General features: G+C 39.9%; 1 protein-coding gene across 7 annotated transcripts in view; it reads left to right on the top strand.

The window, feature by feature from the left end:
• The window catches only part of wry (delta and Notch-like EGF repeat containing weary), a 113,403-nt gene extending 104,672 nt beyond the window's left edge, over nucleotides 1-8,731 (top strand). For 3 of the 7 annotated variants that reach the window (XM_072306182.1, XM_072306184.1, XM_072306183.1), the window contains 2 exons: nucleotides 4,283-4,445; nucleotides 8,327-8,731. The gene's annotated coding sequence lies outside the window, so the exon portion shown is untranslated. The remainder of the gene's footprint in view (nucleotides 1-4,282; nucleotides 4,446-8,326) is intronic. The other 4 variants (XM_019050558.2, XM_072306185.1, XM_072306187.1 and 1 more) reach the window with 2 other exon arrangements.
• The last annotated feature ends 210 nt before the right edge of the window (nucleotides 8,732-8,941 follow it).

Genomic DNA, 8,941 nt, shown 5'->3' with positions numbered 1-8,941 from the left:
GATGGAAATTAAGCTTGTTTTATGGTTTTATTTAAACAACTTGTGCTCTAAATTTATCGTTGAAGTGACAAATGGTGTGTATTACTGTACCCGAAAGCCTAGCGTAGAAACTTTGAGCACCTGTCTCAGTGTGAGCGGTCCTTTGTTGCGGTCAAAGCTGCTCATTGATGACAGTTTCTCAAAGGAAAAGTCTTCGATGGATCAAGAAAAATCGTCTCCCTGAAGTAGTAGTTAACACCCTTTCTCCATGACAATCTCAAAATTTAGTCCTCGCCCTAGGGTCATTCCATGTCAACTCAACGAGATTTTGAACCTTGACCTCTCGGATCATGTTCAAACTTGGTGTGAGATGCAAGTTCCTGTTGGAAAAGAAATATTCCCCAAATTTTAGGTAATTTGGTCGCTCTGTTAATTTTATACGGAATTTCAAAGTTTGGAAAAAATTAAGTTTTTTTATGACCGATAAAACTTTGAATGGCTGTTACTTTTCAACGGTTCATCGGAAAAACTTGAACTAGGTCTTGTTTGAAGCCTAGAGGTTCTTCTTTTAAAAAAAAATTTAAAAGAAAAAATTAAAATTTTGGAAAATTTTGAATTTTCAAATTTGAATTCTTCAAAAAGGGCATTATTTAAAATTTTGATTTTCTTTGAAGGTGATCCTTACATAATCATAATCTTAAAGCATTTCCCAAAGTTTCATTGTGGGCCACCAAGCAGCTCCTGAGTTATAGCAAAAAAACATACTGTAATCCTACTGAAAATGCATCATATGTACCTACCATATATTTATAAGTCATGCATGAGCCATGCATAGTAGGAACAGATTCCCTTGACATGGCTGTTAATAGTTAATAGGCTCTAAATAGTGGGAATAGGATGTTTTCATGGATGCTCATTGTTTAGTATCACCTTTTGTAAAATAGATATTTAAAACATCCGAAGGGGGGGGGGGGGGGAGGAGAGCGGAATGCCTGCTCGCTCTCCACATGGAACATTTTTGCCTTGCCTCAACAGCAAATTTTTGCAAGGTTTTTTTTTGTTTCCTCTTCTTCTCTCTTTCCCCCAGTGGAATTCAGAAAAATGAAGGAAATATAAGAAATTATATCTAGCTATGAGTACTACTTGAAAGATCAGCAGAAGTAATATTATGGTTACCACTAATGATAATTTTGTCTTTATTATACATACTTCTTTTAATCTTGGTTGATTTAACTGCTTAATTCTTATTTTCCCTCATTTTTCTGAATTTCACTGGGGGAAAGAGAGAAGAAGAGGAAACAAAAAAAAAACCTTGCAAAAATTTGCTGTTGAGGCAAGGCCAAAATGTTCCATGTGGAGAGCGAGCAGGCATTCCGCTCTCCTCCCCCCCCCCCCCCCCTTCGGATGTTTTAAATATCTATTTTACAAAAGGTGATACTAAACAATGAACATCCATGAAAACATCCTATTCCCACTATTTAGAGCCTATTAACTAATAACAGTCATGTCAAGGGAATCTGTCCCTACTATGCATGGCTTATGCATGACTTATAAATATATAGTAGGGTGCATATGATGCATTCAGGCCCGGACTTAGGGCGTGTGCAGGGCGTGCGGCGCACACGGGCGCCAGCCTTTGGGGGGCGCCACGAAAGAAGAAGAGAGGGAATAAAAGGGGGAAAAGGAAAAAAAGGGAAGAAAGGACAAAGGGAAAAAAGGAAAAGGAAACAAGGTTGGGCAGTGAAAGCAAGGAAGAAGGGGGGAAATGGAAGGAAAAAGGAGGCAAGTAAAGTGAAAAGAGAGTCCGCGAGAAAGGGGGGGGGGGGCATAAAAACCATAGACAAAATATAAAGAGAATTGCCTTCTAAAGGTAAATTTTCAGGACAAAAACTCCACCTGGTCCATAGACGGTCAGGCGCCCCTTGACCCTAAATTTGCGGTTGTACAGAAATACAAGAGTAGGCATGTAGTAAGAGGGCGCCATAAATCCATCGAACAGGAGCCGACATAGCATTTTAGGCCACGTCCGCCATCTTGGATTTGAGAATTTTCAAAAATCGACTAAAAATTCGAGTTTCCCGTCGAAAAGTACCCCTTGTATCTCGCGTTTCACAAAGCTCTAACGAACAGAAACGGAGGCCAGAACCGGGGCTCATTTTAGGTCACATCCAACATTTTGGAGTTGAGAATTTTAAAAAGTTGACTAAGAAAATTCGAGTTTTCCGTTGAAAAATACCGTGTGATACCGCGTTTCACAAGACTCGAACAAACAGAAACCGAGATAGCATTTTAGCCCACGTTCGCCATCTTGAATTTGAGAATTTTAAAAAATGGACTAAAAATTCGAGTCTCCTGTCGAAAAATACCTCCTGACACCGAATTTCAGAAAAATCCATCGAATAGGGGCCGAGATAGCATTTTAAGCCATTTCGGATTTTCGAATTTTGAATTTTTTGAATTTTGACAGATTTTGATTTAAAACGCGTGATCCCCAAAATCGAAGCTCAGATTCGGATTCTTTGTAAAAAAATCTACCCTGACACCGAATTTCAGGAGAATCCATCAAACAGGAGCCGAGATGGCATTTTAAGCCACTTCAGTCATTTCGGATTTTTGAAGTTGAAAAATTTTACTTAAAACGCGTGATATCCAAAATCGAAGCTCATGCAGATTCGGATTCCTCGTAAAAAATCGATGCGATTTCATGTATCATACCCTGACACCGAATTTCAGGAGAATCCATCAAACAGGAGCCGAGATGGCATTTTAAGCCACTTCAGTCATTTCGGATTTTTGAAGTTGAAAAATTTTACTTAAAACGCGTGATACCCAAAATCGAAGTTCAGATTCGGATTCCTCGTAAAAAATCGATGCGATTTCATGTATCATACCCTGACACCGAATTTCAGGAAAATCCATCGAACAGGAGCCGAGATGGCATTTTAAGCCACGTCAGTCATTTCAGATTTTCGAATTTGGAAAATTTGACTTAAAACGCGTGATACCCAAAATCGAAGTTCAGATTCGGATTCCTCGTTAAAAATTGATACAATTTCATGTATCATACCCGAGCATAGCGTGAAGGAAAGAGACGTAACGTAGACATACTGATTCGAGCATATGAATCCAACGTGGCAACATGGGTAGTGCTCAGTAGGTCAGCGGAGGAGGAAGAATAAGAATTTATCGTGAGAAATTCCTCGGGACGAAACCGGAATGTTAGCGCCGGCCGGCGCCTCACCGTTCGGTTGCATCTCGGGCGACCGGCGCGGCGCGGCGGCGTAATTCAAACGGGTAGTATGACAGAATCTATACGCGTCGTCAAACCTTTTTCCTTCACGCTATTTTAACATATGATACATGAAATCTCATCAATTTTTCACGAGGAATCCGAATCTGAGCTTATATTTTGGATATTACGCGTTTTAATCCATTTAAAATTGTAAGAGAATTTACAGAATTGTCCTTGAAAATTGATCACACATTAGTGATTTTTTACCCCGTTTTTCCTCTACGTTCACGTAATGAAATTAGATCAACAGTTGGCTCATCGACTAGTCTAGCCTAACCCCCCAGAATCGGTCTAAAGGGCGAACAATTTTATCAGATGAGATGTGCGGTCCTAGTTTCCGGGCAATTGCGGTTTGATGGAAGCTGCGACGAGGAGAAACGGAAGATATGCGAAACTCGGGCGGATATTAAGTGAGAAACCAGGTAGGGGAAAAGCTTTCTTCCCGAAAAATTAGTGCTCGGGCCAACGTACATGGTCACTGGAGCATTGTATAGCAGGTTGTGGGAAACTATTTTTTTGCAGCAACAACCAATTGGATCGCATTTTGCAAAAATGAACTAAGAGCATTTCAATGTTGCTAGGATTGTGCAACTTAGGTACATTCTTTGCAAAAAGTAAACTTTGCGTCGGTAATTTTCGTCTTGAATTCATAATTTATTGGGAGTAGAGGTGAAACTAGTTTAGATGATCGTTTATGTTTGCAAGGTTAGCGACATTGGAATGCTCTTGGCATGCATTTTAAGTAGGATTACGGTACGTTTACTGCTATAACTCAGGAACCGCTTGGCGGCCCACAATGAAAGTTTGGGAAATGCTTTAAGATATGTAAGGATCACCTACAAAGAAAATCAAAATTTTAAAAAATGCCCTTTTTGAAAAATTTAAATTTGAAAATTCAAAATTTTCCAAAAATTTTCAAAATTTTTGGTGTAATTTTTTTTTCAAAAAATTAATGTCATTAATGAAATGAGCCATCCAACATAATGATTGTATGAACTGCTTTTTCGTTAGGGAGGCACCGTACTTCAAACGAGTCGCGAAGTGTTGAGTTCAGCATCAAAACAACATTGGCACTTAAGTATCAATTAACGTGAGTGAAGGTTTGACTTTTCTTTTCTCCTTTTCCTGGCATTTTGCCGAATATTAAGGACCAGGAAAACCATCATTCATCACAGTGAGTCAAATGCCTTGGCCTTTTATATTATTCTGGGGTAGTGAAATCGATGGTTTTATTGATGATCGTTTATTCAGGGCAAGGAAATCGTTAGAGGCAGGGAGAGGCTCGTTAATTCGGGGGAGGTTGACATTTTTTACATTAGAGAGAAAATATTTTCTTTTTTAATTGTCACGCTAAGTCATGAAAATATTCCAACGTTCCAAAAAGCCCTTCTCTGTTCCAAACTCTGAAAGTCCACCAAGCATGACAAGTTTTCATAATACGTAAGAGCAGGGTGGCATGAAACGTAAGAAAGAAATGAAATATTGGAAACAGTGAAATATCTCATGAAATTTCACGAGGCTGTGAAACATTTTACATTTTTCAGGGACTAGAGTATAACCATTGCAACCCGCACTCAAACACGCAAAAATAGAAGAAAGTCACAATTTTTAAATTTTACGAAACATGTGAAAAGGAATCTGTATTTTTTGATATCTTTGACAAATTTCTGAAATTTCAAGATTTTATTTTTCATGCAATTTTGCCATCCTACCTAAGAGCTATTATTTTAAGCCCTGAAACATATCGTTAGAGCAAAAGTCTGGTTTTTCATCATTGAGTATAGGTACTTTAAAAGACGTTGATTAGCAGAGCCGGACCAAGAGTGGCACATGAGGAGCGTCTGAACCCAGGAGAGGGAAAGAAAGAAAAAGAGAAAACCTACATAAGAGAGAAAATATTAGGAGGAAAAAGATAAGAAGAGAGAAAAGATTAGGAGGGGACAGTTGAAGTTTGAAATGATGCCAAAGTAATATCTTTTTTCCATTACCTACTGCAGAGTTTACGGGTTGCTTCTTGATGTGGCGAAAAGAAACGATAATCCGGGTATCGGAACTAAGCTGTTTTGAAAACGCCTTCAAATGCGGCGTGATACCTCACGCATTTCGGAGAGTTCAAATAATTGTATCATTGCGCCGTATGAATGTGACTGAAGATTTAAATGGAAATAGCCCTCATGCAGGCTCGCCACATCCCATCTCTGGCCCTGGTACCAGTTTTAAGGTCCGGGCCCCAAGCACGGAGGGGGGGGGGGGTCCGAGGGGCATCCCCGAGAAATTTTAGAATTTATACGACTAATCGGTCGCATTTTGAAGCTTCCATAGAGAATTTTTCCATCAATTTCTGCGGAATAATATTTTTTTTTAATAGGTTTTTTTTTTATACTTTCAGCACAAAATACTTGCTAATTGTTGCATTCAAAACATCCGGACAGTTTTTATTTTTTTTTTTTTTGGGGGGGGGGGCATATGATACTATTTTCATTTCTATGAGGGCCAGGCCCCCCTGGACTCCCCCTTCGTTTGTCTATGGCAAGGGAGTTGAGTCATGAGCCATTGAAGTCGAGGATGCCCAGACTGGAGACTCTTAGCATCTGATGACGAAAGAAAATGAAACGCAGTTACTAAAAATATCCCTCTGTACTGAAAATCTTGAAAAAAGATAGAAATTTTCCAAGAAGTATACTTCTTTGAAAATTTAAGAAGAATTCTACAGTGCCCCAGCGTGTTTCTGAAAATCTATTCACCTTTTGCGAATTTTTTCACTTTTTCTTACTAAACAAGGGTTGCATGTGAATTCGTAGTGGTTTTTCACGGGTAACACGGGCCCCTTCCGGGGCCCGGACCCCGGTACTAGGGACCCAATATCCCCCCCCCCCCCATTGTGGCGGGCCTGCCGTTTGGTTTGCATTGTGATTAAGGAAATCACGGAAATGGACTTGAATGAAACATTAAAATAATATAATTTTCGTCTCCCTTCGAAAAAGTTGCGGCATAGTTTGAAGTGTTCTTACTCGGCTACGTTCCATTCGTCCATCGTTCGTGGATGCACGGCATGTCGGAAAGCGATGAAGTTGCATTGGTGTCAACACCTTCTCATATTTTTCCTACATATTTTCGATTTTCACTTTAACTCATTAGGGATGGCTGGATTTCAGTCATTTTTGTCTTTCTCACGTCTATCTCCCAGCCATCACCTATAATCGCACATTAATTTAATTACTGAACTTGCAGCTGATAGCTCCACTGATTATAGCCAGCCAATAGCGTGTAGACTTGTTGTCTCACCACCTGTGACGTCAGCAAGTCTATAAAAGCTTGCGCTGCCCTAAAATCGAGGTCCTTTACCATCTGACCCGTACAAGTACGCTGTGCCACTTCCGCCCCCATGGCACATCCCTGTGTGACAAATCCAACTCTTGTTAATTTATAAATCTTTTCAAAATTCTCTAATACAATATTTTCGGTTCATTCAATTATTGTATTTTTCCTTATTATTCAACCTGCTTCAGTTTGTTGATTAAGCTTAAGATCAACTGGTGCCGAAGATTTTATTAAGAACAATCAAGTTCCGAAACTCCGCTCTAGTTCTTTTGATAGTGTTTCAAACATCTTTATTCAGCACTACCAAAGCTGTTACAATTGGTTTATAGTATTGTGGATCTAAGACAACTACGCGTGGATCTAAGGCATTTCATATTCGTTTAGCCGCACAAAATAGCAAGGCCGGATTTAGGCGGTGGGCACATATGGGCCACGGCCCATGACGGCAAATTTTGCAATTTTTTCAAAGGTAGGTATCAAAAAAAAAAAAAAAAAAAAAAAAAAAAAAATAATCAGATTCAGAAAAAAAATTACAAACGAGAAAAGGCGACAAAATCTCTCATTTCCTAAGAGTTAAAGTATAGTAACTTCCAATTCGTTCGTCTTTCGGTGATACAAGAGACAGCAACTTTCATTAGTCTAGCTGAGAGAGAAACCAAACACGCGATTAGGCCTGGAACAGCGCGGCGCAGAGAGCAATGATGACGAGGACTTGAGATGAAAAGGAGAGAAGCCCTCAGCGCGCAGTTCAGCATGAAACACGTATTAGCGCCTACAAGACTCCATGAATACTTCACGCATTGCGTCAAACGCAGTGCGGTCAGCAGCGGTTGGCGTGAAACGCATAGCGCCAACAAGACTGCATGAAATACTTCACGCAGTGCGCCAAACACAATGCGGTCGGCGCGGTGACGCAAATTAAACTCCACCACAAAAATCAAACTCCGAATCAAAGCACATTCATGTTTGTTCTTCCATAATTTTTTCGTTCATTTCTTATAGAAGTGAAAGGCCTTGTCCACACAGAGATAGGTTTACGGAACTTAACTTTGGCGCAAAGTACCGTGAACTTTTGCTAGTGTTGACACGGCTTTTACAAAAAATGTGCCCAACACGAGTAAACGCGTCTTATGCACCCCTCCTCCTCCGGCACGTTCACTTGATACTCTGTATCGATGTTTCAAGACGAATGAGAAGGGATCGGGAAAATACAGGCGGCCCGTGGGCGGCAATGGAGGTAAATGCGGCCCTGAAAATAGGCAAAGAAAAAGTTGCAACGTCGTAAATTGAGATATGACTGTTTTTACCTCACGGTCAATGAAAAGAAAATGTGTAACTGCGCACGCGCTGGGGTAAAAGGTAATATTAGCGGCAATCGTAATCTTTCGCAGTCAAGTCGAAGCGATCCTGTAGGCGCTCTGAGCAACTATTCAGCCTCTGAAGTGTTGCACAGTATCATACGAAAATGAAGGCGCACTGACGTACGTAAATTGTCTGGTATCGCTTCCTTTTGTGTAGAGTCCTACTGATTGTACGATATGCGCTTCTTGTCGATCGATTTTAGTGAAACTTGGTAGCAAGTGACATTTCTTGACGGGAAACTTGAATTTCAACTCAAATTTTCAAAACTCGAAAATCTAAGATGTTTGGATGTGGCCTGAAATGCTGTTGCAGCTGAATGCTGCTCCTGTTTGATTTATTTTCGTGATGCAAAATGTTTTTCTCCTCTTTCAGGTACGCTTAAGATTATGTTCATCATCCTGAAGATTGTATATTTATTACTCTGCTGGTCTTTCTGGGCAAAATGTGCACCAAACGTACTGGATTTAACCACGAAGAGATATGGATGTGGTCCGACCCAGTGGTTTAATTACAGTGCGTACGGAGCGTTGGTGATGGAGTGCAAGCCCGGTGAGATTCCTAGATGCTGCAATGATTTGATGGGTCATTTTTGCGTTCCTTTTCCGCACAAGGACTGCCATCGAGGACTATACTGCTACCCTTGCTGTTAAGTATTAAAATGACACACCCATTAGTACCTAATCACCTACATAACTGATTTCTCATCTTTACTTTTTTATAATTTTATTATATAAATGTGAAACAAAGAATAAATAATGATGCCTTGCTGCGCATTAAGTACTTTTTTCTTTTCTTTCATGAATGTACAGGGTGTCCTAAATATATCTTGAACTGCCAGAATACAGAGGCATATTCTACAGATCGTAATAATACTATTTTACTGCGTAAAATTGTTTCAAAGTGTACCGTTAGTGCCCTTTGACATGGGTACACAATGCTTATGAGTCTTAGAAACTAGAGAAAACTTGTTCTTTTGAAAGTAAAAAA

Source organism: Bemisia tabaci, chromosome 1 (genome assembly GCF_918797505.1).
Source record: "Bemisia tabaci chromosome 1, PGI_BMITA_v3".
NCBI lineage: Eukaryota > Metazoa > Arthropoda > Insecta > Hemiptera > Aleyrodidae > Bemisia > Bemisia tabaci.
This window is presented reverse-complemented; position numbering and strand designations above follow the sequence as displayed.